The sequence below is a fragment of the Muntiacus reevesi genome, chromosome 9 (genome assembly GCF_963930625.1).
Source record: "Muntiacus reevesi chromosome 9, mMunRee1.1, whole genome shotgun sequence".
NCBI classification, from domain to species: domain Eukaryota; kingdom Metazoa; phylum Chordata; class Mammalia; order Artiodactyla; family Cervidae; genus Muntiacus; species Muntiacus reevesi.
This window is the reverse complement of record NC_089257.1, coordinates 9,661,999-9,682,319: the sequence shown is the minus strand read 5'-3', so window position 1 is coordinate 9,682,319 and position 20,321 is coordinate 9,661,999. Positions and strand designations below refer to the sequence as shown.

Here is a 20,321-nt window from a genome sequence, read left to right as displayed (position 1 = left end):
CCCATGATCTTGCAGTTTTACAAAGAAGAGTTTTGCTACCACTCAAGAGGGCAGAACAGTCTCTCCCACCAAACAGTTCCATGTGTACAAAACAGATTGGGATGAAGAAGACGAAGCGGGTAGGAGAGGACATAAAGCTGAAGAAACCCCAACCTAAGGAGCACAGACTGACACTGAAGAGAGAATCGAGCAGGAGAACACAGAATCACTCTCTGTTGTCATTTCGAGGATTACATTCATTTTCTTGATAACTTTGATGCTCCAGGGTCTTGGAGTCTATGTTAGACATGGGGGCATTGTACTATGAAGACTTCTAAATATTGTTATAATCTTAAGAGAGTTGATTTTATTTGTTCTTTTCTTTTTTTATTTTAGAAAAAATTAACAAGGTACGTCAAACTACAAACTCTGTCTCATGAGTGGTTACATAAATATTTCTTTATACTTTTAACCTTCTCTGGGATTCCCGGATGGTTCAGTGGTAAAGAATCCACCTGCAGGAGACACAGGAGACGTAAGTATTATCCCTGGGCCAGGAAGATCTCCTGGAGGAAGAAATGACAACCCATTTAAACATTCTTGCCTGGAAAATTCACTGGACAGAGGAGCCTGGCAGGCTACAGTCCATGGGGTCTCAAAGTGTCAGACATGACTGAGCATGTGAGCGCACACACACACACACACAATCTTTCCTGGGATACTGAAATCTCCACACCTATGTGCCTCGAGACCAGTGACTTGCACAGATTTTGTACAAATAATATGAATCTGACTTTCACTAGCTCTTTTTCCAATTCATCCCCAAAATTTCTGTGGCTGTTGTCTCAAATTTTTCACTTTTTAGATTAGAAAAAAGGGTTTGTATTCAAGAGTTCTGTTTGAAAGGTGTGGACTAGAACCTTTTCTCAAAACAGAAATTGCAAAATGGGAAAATCATCCATTCCTTTAGCTTCTAATGTTGTTCAGACTATATTCCACAAAGTGGTACCCTATCTTAACCATCTCTTCAGTGACCTATAGAGTTCTAACACTACATTATTAATTGGTTAGAAAGTTCCTCAAGGCAGCCTTCACGTCTTTGTTCCTCAGGCTGTAAATAATGGGATTCAGCATGGGAATCACCAGTGTATAAAACACGGAGGCCATTTTGTCAATATCCAGTGAGTGGTTATTTCGAGGCTGCAAATACATAAAAAACAGAGTTGAGTTCCATAGAAGACTGACACAGCGGTCATATGCGAAGCGCATGTGGAGAAGGCTCTTTTCCTTCCTTCTGATGAACGTATCCTTAGAATGGACAAAATGATGTTGAAATAAGATGCTACAACTATAGTTATGGAAAACATCAAGTTTGTAGATGCAGATATGAATACTATTGTTTCTGGTAATGTAGTATCAGAGCAAGACAAAGCTATCAGAGGGACAGTGTCACAGTAAAAATGATTGATTACATTGCAAAAATAATAAGACATAGAAAATACACAACATGAAACTACAATAGCTGTGGAAAAGCCATAGAGGTATGTGAGGGAGACCAGCAGAAGGCAGACCCTCTGAGACACCACCGCCATGTAGAGCAGGGGGTTACAGATGGCCACATAGCGGTCATAGGCCATCACAGCCAACATGAAAATTTCAGCTACAATGAAAACCAAGAACCCTCCTAGTTGGGCGGCACATTCATAGAAGGAGGTGGTATGCTTGTTTACTAAAAAGTTGATCAGCATTTTAGGAGCAATGACAGTTGAATTGCCAAGATTGACGATAGCCAAGTGCCTGAGGAAGAAATACATGGGGGTCTGAAGTAGAGAGTTCACACTGGTGAGGGTGATGATGCTTAGGTTGCCTGTCACGGTCAGCCCATAGATGACCAGGAAGACAAAGAAGAGTGGGATCTGGAGGTCTGGATGTTCTGAGACTCCTGTGAGAATAAACTCAGTGACTCGGGTGAAATTTCCATTAGCCATGAATGAGTTTGGAAAGTCATCTATATGGAAGAAAAAGAGACTTGGTTAGAAATAAAGGAATTATTTTCTAGGACTGTCAATAGATGGCAAAAGCACCCCTTGGATGAGATTTCCTCTAAGAATTTATTGAATTCATGTTTCTAGGTCTATTAAGTCAAATTTGAAATCATCTATTAAAGAGAATATTTGAGTGTGGCAAATTGAATAGATGATCCAACACTATGAAAACTCCAAAGATCCAATCCATTGAATTTTATTAAGTTGTGGATATCTTATTAGCTTGAAAATATTTAAAGTCATGATTCACATCATGGCATCGTATCGATATCTTCTGCACTGAGTGTGAGAAACTCCTGAGTACTTGTGTGCTTCCGGTGTTCTGGAGGAAGGGCAAGCTGGAATCAAGATGGCCGGGAGACGGATCAATCATCTCAGATATGCAGAGGACACCGCCCTTATGGCAGAAAGTGAAGAGGAACTAAAGAGCCTCTTGATGAAAGTGAAGAAGGAGAGTGAAAAAGTTGGCTTAAAGCTCAACATTCAGAAAACGAAGATCATGGCATCTGGCCCCATCCCTTCATGGTAAGTAGATGGTGAAACAGTGGAAACAGTGTCAGACTTTATTTTTTGGGACTCCAAAATCACTGCAGATGGTGACTGCAGCCATGACATTAAAAGACGCTTACTCCTTGGAAGGAAAGTTATGACCAACCTAGATAGCATATTAAAAAGCAGAGACATTACATTGCCAACAAAGGTCCGTCTGGTCAAGGCTATGGTTTTTCCAGTGGTCATGTATGGATGTGAGAGTTGGATTGTGAAGAAAGCTGAGCACAGAAGAATTGATGCTTTTGAACTGTGGTGTTGGAGAAGACTCTTGAGAGCCACTTGGACTGCAAGGAGATCCAACCAGTCCCTCCTAACGGAGATCAGTCCTGGGTGTTCATTGGAAGGACTGATGCTGAAGCTGAAACTCCAATACTTTGGCCACCTCATGCGAAGAGTTGACTCATTGGAAAAGACCCTGATGCTGGGCGGGATTGGAAGCAGGAGGAGAAGGGGATGACAGAGGATGAGATAGCTGGATGGCGTCACCGACTCGATGGGCATGAGTTTGAGTAAACTCCAGGAGTTGGTGATGGACAGAGAGGCCTGGCGTGCTGCGATTCATGGGGTTGCAAAGAGTCGGACAGGACTGAGCAACTGAACTAAACTGAACTGAATGTTCCTTGTGATCTCTAATTTGAAAATATTTGCTTCTTCTGAATAATGCATGATCTAGTCATTCAAAAATATTATTTAGTTGCTAAATCATGTCCAACTCTTTTTTTGTGACCCCATGGGCTGTAAATTGTCAGGCTCCTCTCTCCCTCCAATTTTGTAGGCAACAATACTAGAGTGGGTTGCTATTTCCTCCTCCAGAGGATCTTCCTGATCCATGGATCAAACCAACATCTCCTGCATTGGCAGGTGGATTCTTCACCACGGTACCATTGATCCAATCACTATTCTGCCCTCTTTTCTTTATTCCATCCTTGTACTAACATTTATTCAATGTAGACTGAGATTGCAAATTCTGTCATTTTTACACTTTTGATAATTTTCATTGCTGTAATAATGCTAAACATTTTATTTTCATTAGGCTTCTCTGAGAATTACATTGCCTATAGTTGCCAAAGAATCAGCATGGAATTATAATATAATATTTTCCTAGAAATATCTGCTTGAAGGATGGCTCCCTGTTACTAACTAAGCCAATTATAGTCCCTTCTCACTTTTAATTGATCTCAGTATTGGTCTGTGGCCTTAAATATTTTATCACAGTCTCTTATATTAAAAGGTACAATTTAGATCCAGAGAATCAACACTATTTCATCATTTAACATAAGATCTACGCTTTAACAAAAAGTTAATTATCTTTTTGCATATGTATAAAATAACCATAATAATAAAATGGGCAGGATGATACTTTTGGGAATGGTGGATATGTTTATGGCATAGATTTTTGGAAACTGAATCACTAATGTATATGTATCTTCAAATTCATCAAATTTTATACATTAACCACATATAGCTCTTCTGTCTCAAACATAACTCAGTAAAGTGATTTTTAAAAGATATGTATCATAAATGCCTGACCAGTAAAAGACCAGAGTTATTAATAACTCTTCTCCTAAAGAAAATTAAAAAAAAAAAATCTGCAATGAAATAAAAAATGAAGCAGTGATATAAAAACAATTGAAGAAATAAGGCGGTAATAACACCAAACAGTTTTGAGTATTTGATATTAGGCATTTCTAACTCCAAGTCATTCTTCCTCTTAACTACTTTGAGTCATACGAGAAGGCTGAGCGTCCAAGAATTGAAACTTTCAAACTGTGGTGCCGGAGAAGACTTGTAAGAGTCCCTTGGACAGCAAGTAGATCAAACCAGTTGATCTTAAAAGAAATCAACTCTGAATATTCATTGGAAGGGCTGATGCTGAAACTCCAATACTTTGGCCACCTGATGCAAAGAGCTGGCTCATTGGTAAAGAACCCGATTCTGGGAAGGACTGAGGGAAGGAGGAGGAGGGAGTGAAAGAGGATGAGATTGTTGGATGGCATCAGCGACTCAATGGACATGAGTTTAAGCAAATTCTAGGAGATGGTGAAGGAGAGGGAAGCCTGGCACGCTGCGGTTCATGGGGTCACAAAGACCTGGACACAACTTAGCGACTGAACAGCAACAATATAATCTTATCTGTTTCCTACTTGCTCCATGAGATATTAAAGTTTCAGTTACTTTTTTTGCCCCTTCCCTCTGGACCTACTATTGCAATAATGAGAAAGAAACAAACGGCTAGAATAAAACACTTAAATAAGACAACTGTAGATTGCTGTAAATACCATAAGTAAATTGCACAAAAATGATGGATCAATATAACCTGGGAGAATTACTTCTTAGATGTTGTTAAGAGAATTCCATTCTGAGGGTGAAATTTCAACTAAAACCTAAAAAATAAGAAGCAATCAAGTACTGAATAAATCACAGGAAGGATATCCCAGGATTCCAGAAATCTTTAAGAAATACATTCAGGATTATAAGAAAGAGTGTATTTCCTAAAGATGCTGTCCTGAGATAGAAAATCTTCTTTTGTTTTTGTTTGTTTGCTTCATGGGAACTTGATAGAGGCTAGTTATCCTTTAAGGCCAGAATGATTGATTAATAGTGAGTATTAGTAAGTCAGATAACGTAAGTCACAATAAATATTTAGATATTTTCTAAGTAAATTGTAAAACACTGATAGGATGTTGGGTAGGTGGGTAACAAGGGAACCAAAGTAGAAAACGGAAATAGAGAGAAGAGGTAAATTGAACAATCGAAAGAAGAAAAATGATAATATCTCTGACATAATTTGTGTTACATTAGGAACAGGAAAGGGATTTGATTTAGGTCATACATGAACAGTCTAGTGGTATTCCCTACTTTCTTCAATTTAAGTCTGAATTTGGCAATAAGGAGTTAATGATCTAAGCCACAGTCAGCTCCCGGTCTTGCTTTTGCTGACTCTATAGAGCTTCTCCATCTTTGGCTGCAAAGAATATAATCAGCCTGATTTTGTTGTTGACCATGTGGTGATGTCCATGTGTAGAGTCTTCTCTTGGGTTGTTGGAAGAGGATGTTTGCTATGACCAGGGCATTCTCTTGGAAAAACATTATTAGCCTTTGCCCTGCTTCATTCTGTACTCCAAGGCCAAATTTGCCTGTTACTCCAGGTGTTTCTTGACTTCCTACTTTTGCATTCCAGTCCCCTATAATGAAAAGAACATCTTTTTTTTCATGTTAGTTATAAAAGCTCTTGTAGGTCTTCATAGAGCGCATAGATTTGAACTCCTTGTTATTGAGTGGTTTGCCTTAGAAATGAACAGAGGTCATTCTGTCGGTTTTGAGATTGCATCCAGGTACTGCACTTCGGACTCTTTTGTTGACTATGATGGCTACTCCATTTCTCCTAGGGATTCTTGCCCACAGTAGTAGATATAATGGTCGTCTGAGTTAAATTCCCCCATTCCAGTCCATTTTAGTTCACTGATTCCGAAAATGCCAGTTCACTCTTGCCATCCCCTGTTTGATCACTTCAGATTTGCCTTGATTCATGGACCTAACATTCCAGGTTCCTATGCAATATTACTCTTTATAGCATCAGGGTTTTCTTCCACCACCCGTCACATCCACAATTGGATATTGTTTTTGCTTTGGCTCCATCTCTTCACTCTTTCTGGAGTTATTTCTCCACTGATCTCCAGTAGCATATTGGGCACCTACCGACTTGGGGAGTTCATCTTTCAATGTCCTATATTTTTGCCTTTTCATACTGTTCATGGGGTTCTCAAGGCAAGAATACCAAAGCAGTCTGCCATTCCCTTCTCCGGTGGACCACATTTTGTCAGAACTCTCCACCATGACCCATCCGTCTTGGGTGGCCCTACAGGGCATGGCTCATATTTTCATTGAGTTAGGCAAGGCTGTTGTGTGTGTGATTAGATTGGTTAGTTTTCTGTGATTGTGGTTTTCGACCTGTCTGCCTTCTGATGGGGAAGGATAAGAGGCTTATGGAAGCTTCCTGATGGGAGAGAATGACTGAGGGGTAAACTGGGCCTTGTTCTGATGGGTGGGGCTCAGTAAATCTTTAATCCAATTTTCTGTTGGTGGGTAGAGCTGTGTTCCCTCACTGCTATTTATCTGGAGCCAAACTGTGGTGTAGGTAAAGAAGATAATGGCGACCTCCTTCAAAAGGTCCCATGCACACACTGCTACACTCAGCGCCCCCAGCCCTGCAGCCGGCCACCGCCGAGCCACGCCTCTGCCGGAGACCCCTGGGCTCTCCCAGGCAAGTCTGGGTCAGCCTCTTGTGGGGTCCCTGCTCCTTTCTCCTGGGTCCTGGTGCACAAGGTTCTGTTTGTGCCTCCAGGAGTCTGTTTCCCAGTCCTGTGTAAGGTCCGGCACCTCTCTGATTGGGTTACTGGCGACCTCCTCCAAGAGGGCTGTGCCATACCCAAGTTGGCTGCACCCAGAGCCCCTGCCCCCGCGGCAGACCGCTGCTGACCTGGACCTCCGCAGGAGATGCTCAGACACAGTTCTGTTTCAGTCTCTGTGGGGTCTCAGGGTCCTAGTGCACACAAGGTTTGTTTGAGCCCTCTGAGTGTCTCTGGAGGTAACGCAGTTCAATTCTAAACGTGAATTTGCCCCTTCTACCATCTTGCTGGAGTTTCTCAGACCTTGGATGCGGGGTCTGTTCTCACGGCTGCTCCATGCTATGCAACCGCCGCTCCAGTGCTGCAGCTGGAAAGTTCAGCAGTACCTGAACCGGGAATTTCCAGATGTTCAAGCCGGTTTTAGTAAAGACAGAAACCAGAGATCAAATTGCTAACATCCCCTGGATCATCAAAAAAGCAAGAGAGTTCCAGAAAAATATTTACTTCTGCTTTATTGCCTCTGCCAAAGCCTTTTAATGTGTGAATCACAACAAACTGGAAAATTCTTCAAGAGATTCTAATACCAGGCCACCTGACCTGCCTCTTGAGAAACCTGTATGCAGGTCAGAAAGAAACAGTTAAAACTGGGCATGGGACAACAGACTGGTTCCAAATAGGAAAAGGAGGACGTCAAGGCTGTATATTGTCACCCTGCTTATTTAACTTATGTGCAGAGTACATCATGAGAAACGCTGAGCTGGATGAAGCTGGAACCAAGATTGCCAGGAGAAATTTCAATGGCCTCAGATATGCAGATGACACCACGCTAATGGCAGAAAGTGAAGAAAAACTAAAAAGCCTCTTGATGAAAGTGAAGGAGGAGAGTGAAAAAGTTGGCTTAAAGCTCAACATTCAGAGAAGATCATGGCATCTGGTTCCATCACTTCATGGCAAATAGATGGGGAAATAGTGGTTGACTTTATTTTTTTGAGTTCTAAAATCACTGCAGATGGTGACAGCAGCCAAGAAATTGAAAGATGCTTACTCCTTGGAAGGAAAGTTATGACCGACCTAGACAGCATATTAAAAAGCAGGGACATTACTTTGCCAAAAAAGGTCCATCTAGTCAAGGCTATGGTTTTTCCAGTGGTCATGTATGCATGTGAGAGTTGGACTATAAAGAAAGCTGAGTGCCAAAGAATTGATGTTTTTGAACTGTGGTATTGGAGAAGACTCCAATAGTTCTTGGAGAAGAACTCCAAGAGTTCCTTGGACTGTACAGAGATCCAGTCAGACCATCCTAAAGGAAATCAGTCCTGAATTGGAAGGACAAGTGCTGAAGCTGAAGCATCAATATTTTGGCCACCTGATGGGAAAAATTGACTCATTGGAAAAGACCCTGATGCTGGGAAAGATTGAAGGCAGAAGGAGTAGGGGACAGCAGAGGATGAGATCTTTGGATGGTATCACTGACTCAATGGACATGAGTTTGAGTAAACTCCGGGAGTTGGTGATGGACAGGGAGGCCTGGCATGCTGTAGTCCATGGGGTCACAAAGAGTCAGATATGACTTAGTGACTGAACTGAACTGAACTGAAGGAACAGGAAAGACTCTTGTGATCTTTTCACAGGTCATTGCCCATGATATTTTTCAAATATTAAAAGATATGATTTAAAAGAAGAGATCAAAGTGATATATTGAACATATTAAGTTTTAGGTACTTATAAGACATTTATAAAGCATTCAGGCATATTAATATTTAAGTCCGGGACACATTTGGAGTGATTAGTCTTACAGGTACTTAAGAAAATGTCAGCCTTGATAGGTATACTATATTTTTGTCATTTATTTCAAAATTATTTGTTAAAGTTTCTAAGAAAAAATTTCTAATATGTTCCTTAATCAGCCTCCACCCTTAATGAGTCTTGCTAATGGTTTGTCAATTTTGTTTATTTTTTCAAAAAAACAACTTTTAGCTTTGTTGATTTTGCTATGGTCTCTTTAGTTTCTTTTGCATTTATTTCTGCCCTAATTTTTAAGATTTCTTTCCTTCTGCTAACCCAGGGTTCTTCATTTCTTCCTTCTCTAAATGCTTTAGGTGTAGAATTAGGTTATTTATTTGACTTTTTTCTTGTTTCTTGAGGTAGGCCTGTAATGCTATGAACCTTCCCCTTAGCACTGTTTTACAGTGTCCCATAATTTTTGTGTTGTTGTGTTTTCATTTTCATTCATTTCTATCCATACTTTGATTTCTTTTTTGATTTCTTCTATGATTTGTTGGTTATTCAGAAGTGTGTTATTTAGCCTCCATATGTTTGAATTTTTAACAATTTTTTTTCCTGTAATTGAGATCTAATCTTACTGCACTGTGGTCAGAAAAGATGACTGGAATGATTTCAATTTTTTTGAATTTTCCAAGACCAGATTTATGGCCCAGGATGTGATCTATTCTGGAGAAGGTTCCGTGTGCACTTGAGAAAAAGGTGAAGCTGATTGTTTTGGGGTGAAATGTCCTATAGATATCAATTAGGTCTAGCTGGTCCATTGTATCATTTAAGGTTTGTGTTTCCTTATTGATTTTCTGTTTAGTTGATCTATCCATAGTTGTGACTGGGGTATTAAAGTCTCCCACTATTATTGTGTTACAATTAATTTCCTCTTTCATACTCGTTAGCATTTGCTGTACATATTGCGGTGCTCCTATGTTGGGTGCATATATATTTATAATTGTTATATCTTCTTCTTGGATTGATCCTTTGATCATTATGTAGTGTCCTTCTTTGTCTCTTTTCATATCCTTTATTTGAAAGTCTATTTTATCTGATATGAGTATTGCGACTCCTGCTTTCTTTTGGTCTCTGTTTGCATGAAATATTTTTTTCCAGCCCTTCACTTTTACTCTGTATGTGTCTCTGGTTTTGAGGCGGAGAAACAAAGAGAGAAGAACCAAATTAACAAAATAAGAAATGAAAAGGGTGAGATCACAACAGACAACACTGAAATCCAAAGGATCATAAGAGACTACTACCAGCAGCTCTATGCCAATAAAATGGACAACTTGGATGAAATGGACAAATTCTTAGAATAGTATAACTTTCCAAAACTGAACCAGGAAGAAATAGAAGATCTTAACAGAACCATCACAAGCAAGGAAATCGAACATGTAATCAAAAATCTTCCAGCAAACAAAAGCCCAGTGCCAGATAGCTTCACAGCTGAATTCTACCAAAAATTTAGAGAAGAGCTAACGCCTATCTTACTCAAACTCTTCCAGAAAATTGCAGAAGAAGGTAAACTTCCAAACTCATTCTATAAAGCCACCATCACCCTAATTCCAAAACCAGACAAAGATGCCACAAAAAAAGAAAACTACAGGCCAATATCACTGATGAACATAGATGCAAAAATCCTTAACAAAATTCTAGCAAACAGACTCCAACAACATATTAAAAAGTCATACATCATGACCAAGTGGGCTTTATCCCAGGAATGCAAGGATTATTTAATATCTACAAATCAATCAACATAATACACCACATTAACAAATTGGAAGATAAAAACCATATGATTATCTCAATAGATGCAGAGGAAGCCTTTGACAAAATTCAACACTCATTTATGATTAAAACTCTCCAGAAAGCAGGAATAGAAGGAACATACCTCAACATAATAAAAGCTATATATGACAAACCCACAGCAAGCATCACCCTCAATGGTGAAAAATTGAAAGCATTTCCTCTGAAATCAGGAACAAGACAAGGATGCCCACTCTCACCACTACTATTCAACATAGTCTTGGAAGTTTTGGCCACAGCAATCAGAGCAGAAAAAGACATAAAAGGAATCCAGATAGGAAAAGAAGAAGTGAAACTCTCGCTGTTTGCAGATGACATGATCCTCTACATAGAAAACCCTAAAGACTCTTCCAGAAAATTACTAGAGCTAATCAATGAATATAGTAAAGTTGCAGGATATAAAATTAACACACAGAAATCCCTTGCATTCCTATATATTAACAATGAAAAAACAGAAAGAGAAATTAAGGAAACAATACCATTCACCAATGCAACAAAAAGAATAAAATACTTAGGAGTATATCTACCTAAAGAAACGAAAGACCTATACACAGAAAACTATAAAACATTGATGAAAGAAATCAAAGAGAACACAAACAGATGGAGAAACATACCGTGTTCATGGATTGGAAGAATCAGTATTGTCAAAATGGCTATTCTACCCAAAGCAATCTATAGATTTAATGCAATCCCTATCAAGCTACCAACGGTATTTTTCACAAAACTAGAACAAATAATTTCACAATTTGTATGGAAATATAAGAAACCTCGAATAGCCAAAGTAATCTTGAGAAAGAAGAATGGAACTGGAGAAATCAACCTGCCTGACTTCAGACTCTATTACAAAGCCACAGTCATCAAGACAGTATGGTACTGGCACAAAGACAGAAATATAGATCAATGGAACAGAATAGAAAGCCCAGAGATAAATCCACGAACCTATTGACACCTTATCTTTGACAAAGGACGCAAGGATATACAATGGAATAAAGACAATCTCTTTGACAAGTGGTGCTGGGAAAACTGGTCATCCACTTGTAAAAGAATGAAACTAGGACACTTTCTAACACCATACACAAAAATAAACTCAAAATGGATTAAAGATCTAAATGTAAGACCAGAAACTATAAAACTCCTAGAGGAGAACATAGGCAAAACACTCTCCTACATAAATCACAGCAAGATCTTCTATGACCCACCTCCCAGAATATTGGAAATAAAAGCAAAAATAAGCAAATGGGACCTAATGAAAACTAAAAGCTTTTGCACAACAAAGGAAACTATAAGTAAGGTGAAAAGACAGCCCTCAGATTGGGAGAAAATAATAGCAAATGAGGAAACATACAAAGGATTAATCTCAAAAATATACAAGCAACTCCTGAAGCTCAATTCCAGAAAAATAAATGACCCAATCAAAAAATGGGCCAAAGAACTAAACAGACATTTCTCCAAAGAAGACATACAAATGGCTAACAAACACATGAAAAGATGTTGAACATCACTCATTATCAGAGAAATGCAAATCAAAACCACAGTGAGGTACCATTACACGTCAGTCAGGATGGCTGCTATCCAAAAGTCTACAAGCAATAAATGTTGGAGAGGGTGTGGAGAAAAGGGAACCCTCTTACACTGTTGGTGGGAATCCAAACTAGTACAGCTACTATGGAAAACAGTGTGGAGATTTCTTAAAAAACTGGAAATAGAACTGCCATATGACCCAGCAATCCCACTTCTGGGCATACACACTGATGAATCCAGATCTGAAAGAGACACGTGCACCCCAATGTTCATCGCAGCACTGTTTATAATAGCCAGGACATGGAAGCAACCTAGATGCCCATCAGCTGATGAATGGATAAGGAAGCTGTGGTACATATATACCATGGAATATTACTCAGCTGTTAAAAAGAATTCGTTTGAATCAATTCTAATGAGATGGATGAAACTGGAACCCATTATACAGAGTGAAGTAAGCCAGAAAGATAAAGAACATTACAGTATACTAACACATATATACGGAATTTAGAAAGGTGGTAACGATGGCCCTATATGCAGGGCAGAAGAAGAGACGCAGATGTACAGAACAGACTTTTGAACTCTGTGGGAGAAGGTGAGGGTGGGATGTTTCGAAAGAACAGCATGTATATTATCTGTGGTGAAACAGACCACCAGCCCAGGTGGGAGGCATGAGTCAAGTGCTCGTACCTGGTGGGCTGGGAAGACCCAGAGGAATCCGGTGGAGAGGGAGGTGGGATGGGGGACCGGGATGGGGAATACATGTAACTCTATGGCTGATTCATATCAATGTATGACAAAATCCACTGAAAAAAAAATTAAAAAAGTAAAAAGAAAAAGCAAAAACAAAAACCTCCACCCTTTTACACTGTGGACAACCCACTATTTTGAGATTCTAGCTTTTTTTTGCCCTCAGACACTGAGCCACAAAATATTGCTTACAATTGTCAGCCTCTCCATTGTTTCCCTTGGTAAACATATCAACTATCAGCCTAAACAAAAACTTCCAAGTTATATCAGCTCCTGTATTTCTGCTGAAGTCTAATGCCTCGCTGGTTCTATACTTTATCTTAAATTGTAAAATTACATTTCAAAAAACAACTATTTTAGATCACAAACATTCTATTTATCCTCTAATTTTCTTATTCAAGTTTCCACATTGAAGTATTTGGCAATTTCTATAATACTTTGCCATCCTAAGCACCCCCTTTTTCTTTCTTGGGTCTAGACTTCCCTGGGTCATTAACACAGTCATTCACTGTTATCCTTAATGGTCGCTGTGCCATGATTCTCAGATTAGCTGGTAGGCAAATGGCAGTATCACAACTTTTTGATTTATTAATTCATGCATTTTAAGCTTTGCTTCTTAGAATAATTGAAGTATCTTTAGCTTCATTTTCAATACATTCCACAATCAAGTTCATATTTTTTTTCTTATCTTACTAACTTATACCAGGATATGTTGGAAATCTGAAAATAAAATCCATAAAATCAGATAATTTAGATCACAATAAATATTAGAATTTTTTTTCTAGTAAATTGTAAAACTGATAATTTTTAATGTAGGTGAATAATAAGGTCAGATTTAAATTATTAAAAAAGATTATTCTTGCTGTTATAAAGATAATGAATTATATGATTGGAAAGGATAGAAATTGTATGATTGGAAGGGGTAGAAATTGGAAGGGAGAATTAAAATTTTAAGAATAAGTTAAGCAGTGTTACAGTATTTCTGGCAGAAGATAATGTGCCAAAGTAGGGAATTTGGATTTTATTAGGAACTCTGGTCTTTTGTATCCATATTCATATTGATTCTTCAAATACATAGATTGGTGAGAGGTACCTTATTATCTGAAAAAAAGATTGCTCATCATTTGCAGTAGTTAACCCATGCTACCAGAAACTGCAAATGAATGTTACCTCAAATAAGGCTATAAAACTTGAACTTGTAGTATTGAAAAATGTCATTCCTGATCATACTATAGGCATTTTCAGTCTTCTTATGAGCACTAATTAGTAATAGGAAGGCTAAAAGAGAGGGAAATCATCTTTAAATTAGCAACAATGTTTATGACTAAGGAGGAGTAATTATACACACACACATATATATATGCACATATATATATATGTAGTAATTTTCTCCATGTACTTAGAAATTTATTCTATAAAATTATAAGGCCGTTTTTTTTGTTTTGTTTTGTTTTTTAAAGTAAATTTATTTCAGATATTTTATTTTGGGTTGCTTGAACTAAAGACATCCCAGTAAATGAACATTCTCTTTCTTCCTGGGTTTCATTTCCTCCTTGAGAATGTTACAGAAAGCCTTGTCCTATCAAACCAGAAATTTAGGGGTCTGCAGTTCTTAATGTTTTGATCCTGTTTATGCACTGTCTCTTCAAACTTAAGTCTTCTTTCTGAAAACTTCTTGAGTAAAATGTTGTCAGACTAATTTTATTGTACATAGATGATTTATCTAAATATATATTATTATAGCATTGGTTATATATTATGTTTATATATATATATTATGTTTATATATATATATATATATATTCACCTCTACTGTATTGAATATATTGCCAGAGTCAATGGAAATTTTCTTGAGAAAATTGGTGGTATATCACTGTATTCTCAAAAAGAATCATCGTTTAAAGTTTGGGTGATTCTGTACTCAGTTTTCCTTCACAAGTTTTTTGTGTGTATGTGTGTGAAAGATGAATTTTTCATTTTAGCTAATATTGCAGAAAAAAAACTATGATATAACCTCAGTGAGCAAAAATCCATTTTTCAAATGGTGGTATAAGTATACAATATCTAATGTTACCAGTTGCAAGTTTGAAATATAAACAGCTAGATCATTTTTAATAACCTGTTTTCTCCAAAAATGTTATAAATCTTAGAAATAAGCTTTACTTAGTATTGTATTATTTGATCATACGTAATGTCTGACGCCTTCCAAAATGAAAGTGAAGTCATGAACTTTAAGGTGTAGATTTCAATCTTTTGAAGGCCATTATACCAAAATAAGGTAAATATTTTCTACCCACCTGTAAGGCACATCTGTTTCAGCCTCTCAGTGAGAATGTCTACGTGACTGTGTCAGTGAGAGTTGGTGGCGCTCTATGAACCTTTGAGAACCTAACTAAAACACAGGTGATTCTGATATCCACAAATTGTCTTTTGCATCCTTTGGGAAGATGCCATTTGGGATTTGCTCTTTCATAAGATCTATCCCAAGGAGTTCAACCAGACGTTCTTAACTCTTCTTTTTTTTTTTTTTCTTCTTGGTGGCAGTATGACCTGTATTATTGAAATGAGTTCAACTCCATGACGTCTGATATACGTGTACCTATCAAAGTAACTTTGTTGTATTCAGCGACTCATTACCCCAAAAATGCAGACCAAAGAGCTAGAAACCAATGGGCTAATAATGAAATAAAAACAAACTCCATCTACCCATTTTGTTTTCATATGACACTATTTCTGTTTGTTTCTTACTTTTACTACAAAGAATGCAATTTAGCACAGTCATTATTTCAAGAATAGGATAAATTGGATATTAAAAGTGAGGTTATCTCCTCCAAAAAAAATTCTATACTAAAAATATTATTTTAATCCTTTCTTTATAATTGTATTTCCAGTGAAAAAATGTAGATGATAAATTCTAGGCAAGGATCAAATACAATATTTGAAACTAAAGCCTTTATTTAGTCTATAAATTTCCTATCACACAATTGTTTTAAACACTAAATACTTTAGACATATATTTTCATGCATTTAAAAACTAAGAGAATCATGTAGAAAGAAAAATGCCCAGGAGAAATTATCAGCTTTGGGGCTTAAGTTCTCTTTGCAACAACACTTTTGTGTGTGTGTGTGTGTGTGTGTGTGTGTGTGTGTGTGTGTGTTATATTATTTTTCCCTTTAGGCCTTAAATTTAAAGCTGGAAGTTGGAGTAAATGACGAAATGTGATTTATATAAAGTATAGATATATGTACATGGAACAGTCATGTATATTTTGTAAGAACACAAGAAAAGATTCACACTAAATACATTGGGATGGTTATCTAGTAAGGTTTTATTGTTGTTTAGTTACTAAGTCATGTCCAAATCTTTTGTGACCCTATAGACTGTAAACTGCCAGGCTCCTCTGTCAATGGGATTTCCCGAGAAAGAATACTGAAGTGTATTTCCCTTTCCTTTTCCAGGGGAACTTCCTGACCCAGGGATCAAACTTGTGTCTCCTGTATTAAAGGCAGACTCTTTACAATTGAGCCACTGGGAAGCCCACCTCGTGGGATAAATAAATAAAGATGAAAAATGTATTCATTTGCTTAAGAAGCTATAACAAAAATACCAAAAACAGGTTTCTTTAGATAAAAGAAATATGTGTTCTCAGTTCTGGAGTCTAAAAGCCCATGATCAAGGGACTTCCCTAGAGGTCCACTGGTTAAGACTTCACACGCAGGGGGTGTGGGTTTTACCCATGGTCAAGGAGTTAAGATCCCACATGCCTATGGGCCAAAAAAAGCAAAACATAAAATAGAAGCAATGTTGTAACGGATTCAATGAAGATTTTAAAAGTAGTTCATATAAAAATGGCTTTCCTGATGGCTCAGCAGGCAAAGAATCTCTTGCCAATTCAGGAAGTACGAGTTCAATCTCTGGGTCAGAATATTCCTGGAGGAAGAAAACGGCAACCCAATCCAGAATTCTTTCCTAAAACATCCCACGAACAGAGGAGCCTGGAGAGCTACAGTCCAAAGGGTCACAAAGAGTCAGACACAACTGAGCAAATAAGCATGCATATCAAAAAGTTTTAAAATAAATTAATAAATAAAGTCTACGAGTAGGAGGTTAGCAGATCTGATTTCTTCTGGGTCCTCTCTCCTTGGCTTGCATATGGATGGCCCCCTTCTTGCTGTAACTTCTTGTGATTGTCCCTCGGTTTGGGTACATCGAAGTGTCTGGGGTCTCTCTATGTGTTTTAGCCTCTTCTTATAAGGACACCTATGATATTGGATTAGGGCTCACTTTAGTAACTTGTTTTAACTAACTACTTCTTTAAAAAGCCTTATCTCCGAATACACTTAGATTCTGAGATACTGTGGATTGAACCTTCAACATACAAATTTTAGTGGGACACAATTCTGCCCACAACAACTTGGAAGAAAAAATAAATAAAAAGAAGAGGTTCTGCCTGGCCCAATAATGAAAAAGTGTCACAATCTAAAAAACATAATTTGAGGGTCTTGCTGTAGAAACCTTGCTTCTTGAAGTCTGTTCTGATGAAGTCAATTCAAGGTATTAAGTTAATATTGTCATGAGAGTATTATCAGTATAGAGAAATACTGTAAACTATGTATACAATTTGGAAGTTTATGCAATGAGTTATAGATATATATTTAATATACTTTTATATATCCTTTAATCTTTGTCTATATGGACTATATAAATATTCTAGAAAAGTGTCTAAAAAAAGTAAAAATAGTTTTGAAAAGGTCATATTGCATTTTAAAGACATTAATAGGGTATATTTTAGACACAATAGAAAATAAAAAAATGTGAAGTATGCATGTCTGACCTTGAAAAATGATGGCTTGTTACTACTGCTCCCAATAAGAGAGAATTTCCACCATCCTGAAATGTTCCTCAATGTCTCTTTACAGTGAATTGGTCCACACTCTATCACAAAGCATTGTACTTTTTATTAGCATTTTATTTTTTATTTTAAATTATTATGCAAATAGGTAATTTACCAACAACACAGTTAGAATGTGGAAGAGCACTTATGCATCCATTTTATAAACAAAAAGCAACAGTGTATCATGTTATAAGTACAAAGCTATTTATTACAGCAATTTTTATAGTGGCAAAGAAATAAAAATCTGCAAACAACTAGGTCCATCAGTTGAAGAATACCCAAACAAAAAGAGATCAATGTATACTCCACGGTTACATGCTGTGATGAAGTGTCACAATCTGACAAACATGATCATTCTCAGGGTCCTGCTATAGAAATCTCGCTTCTTGAAGTCTGTCCTGCTGAAGACAATTCAAGACATTAACTTAATACCATCATAATAGTATTGTATCATGTATCACTTTATTAATTGCCATGCATTACTGTATTAATTTTCAATAAAAATTTTAAAAAGAAACTTTTATTAACTAAGAAGAATAATGTGATGCATTCTCAAATTAGGAAAGCAAATTGTAGGGAATATGATGTATCATGGTTTTTTAAGGCTTTCCTATGTGGATGAAACTAAAGATGCTTTTAATATTATTTAACTTCACTTATGGATTGTAAAAAGTAAAGGAAATGATATAATTTGGGGAAAGTATGTGACCAAAAATGTCACAGTACAATATAGAGTGTTGCTCTAGAAAATAAAATTTATTCGTGACAACAAATGTACTTACAGACAGGGTCCAAAGGTACTGTAGCAAGTAAAATTAATGTTCTTGGAGAATGCAATGGTGTGCTTTTTAATTTAGTTTTTTATATTTTATTTCACTGATTTATTTTAAAAAGTTAAATTTTTTCTATCTTTATAATGTTAAAATTAATAAATAAAATTTGTATATTTTTCCAGTGTGCAAATATGATATTCTGATATACATGTATAAAGGTGAAATATTATCATAATCACATAATTAACATATCCATCATCTCACAGGGATAGTTTTTTATTTTCCTTTTGTGGTAACACTTTCTTAATAAAGTAAATCACAGTACATTAAAGAAAGGACAAATAAATAAAATACATGGGTCTAAGATAAAGAGACTCTGGTTCACATTTTGATTTAATTCCCCAAAATTTTCACTTTGAATGCTAGAATGAATCAAAATAACTGGGGTAGTGTCTATAACCTTTTAATAACTGTCTGTTCAAACAGCTAGGGTAGCTCTAATGTATAAGGAATCTGTTCATTTGTTGTGTGTTAGTCGCTCAGTCTTGTCTGACTCTTTGCAACCCCATGGACTGTAGCCCACCAGGCTCCTCTGTCCATGGAAATCTCCAGGCAGGAATACTGGAGTGGATGGCCATTCCCTTCTCCAGGGGATTTTCCCCACCCAGGGATTGGACCCAGTTCTCCCGCACTGCAGGCAGATTTTCTGTCATGAGCTACCAGAGAAGCCCTGAGTAAGTACAAAAGGTGAAGCATTTTGTTAGCACAGAGTCCGTGCAAAATACTGGGTCTGTGTGTACAAGCTGATGAAGAAAGCAAGATACACATGCGAAAGGTCGGTTAGCCCGAGAGTGTATCAGCCGGCTCTAACCTAGGTCATCATTGCTATGAATTTTCAAAATATTTATGTCGCTTTAGTAAGTGACTGTATACACACAATCCTTCAAGCTAGGCTTCAGCAGTACTTGAATCAAGGACGTTCAGATTATAATCTGGGTTTAGAAAAGGCAGAGAAACAAAAGATCAAATTGCCAAGGGAAATTCCAGAAAAAAAAAATCCATCTATTTCTGCTTCATTGATTAACTGAAAGCCTTTGCCTATGTGGATCACAACAAACTGTGGAAAATTTTTAAAGAGATGATAATGCCAGACCACCTGACCAGTCTCCTTAGACACCTGTATGAGATTTAACAAGCAACAGTTAGAACCTTACATGGAACAACTGACTGGATCAATCTTGGGGAAGAAGTACAACAAGGCTGCGTATTATCAACCTCTTTATTTAACTTATATGCAGAGCACATCACATGAAATGCCAAGCTGAATGTTACAAGCTAGAATCAAGATTGCTGGGAGAAATATCAACAACCTCAGATAATAAGCAGATGATACCACTCTAATGGCAGAAAGCAAAGAAATAAAGAGCCTCTTGATGAGGGTGAAAAAGGAGAGTGAAAAAGCTGTTTTTTTTTTTTTTCATTTATTTTTATTAGTTGGACGCTAATTACTTTACAATATTGTAGTGGTTTTTGTCATACATTGGCATGAATCAGCCATGGATTTACATGTATTCCCCATCCCGATCCCCCCTCCCACCTCCCTCTCTACCCGATCCCTCTGGGTCTAAAACTCAACATTCAAAAACTAAAGATCATGACATCCAGTCCCATCATTTCATGGCAACTAGAAGAAAAAGTAGAAATAGTGACAGATTTTCTCTTCTTGGCTCCAAAATCATTGCAGACAGTGACTTCAGCCATGAAATTAAAAGATGCTTGCTCCTTGGAAGAAAAGTTATTACAAACCTAGATAGTGTATTAAAAAGCAGAGACGTCACTTTACTGACAAAGGTTCATATAGTCAAAGCTGTGGTTTTTCCAGTA

The 20,321-nt window shown here is 37.2% G+C and overlaps 1 pseudogene; it reads right to left on the bottom strand.

The window, feature by feature from the left end:
* Positions 1-1,038: 1,038 nt before the first annotated feature.
* LOC136175227 (olfactory receptor 8J1-like) lies at positions 1,039-1,967 on the bottom strand (annotated as a pseudogene).
* Positions 1,968-20,321: the final 18,354 nt, after the last annotated feature.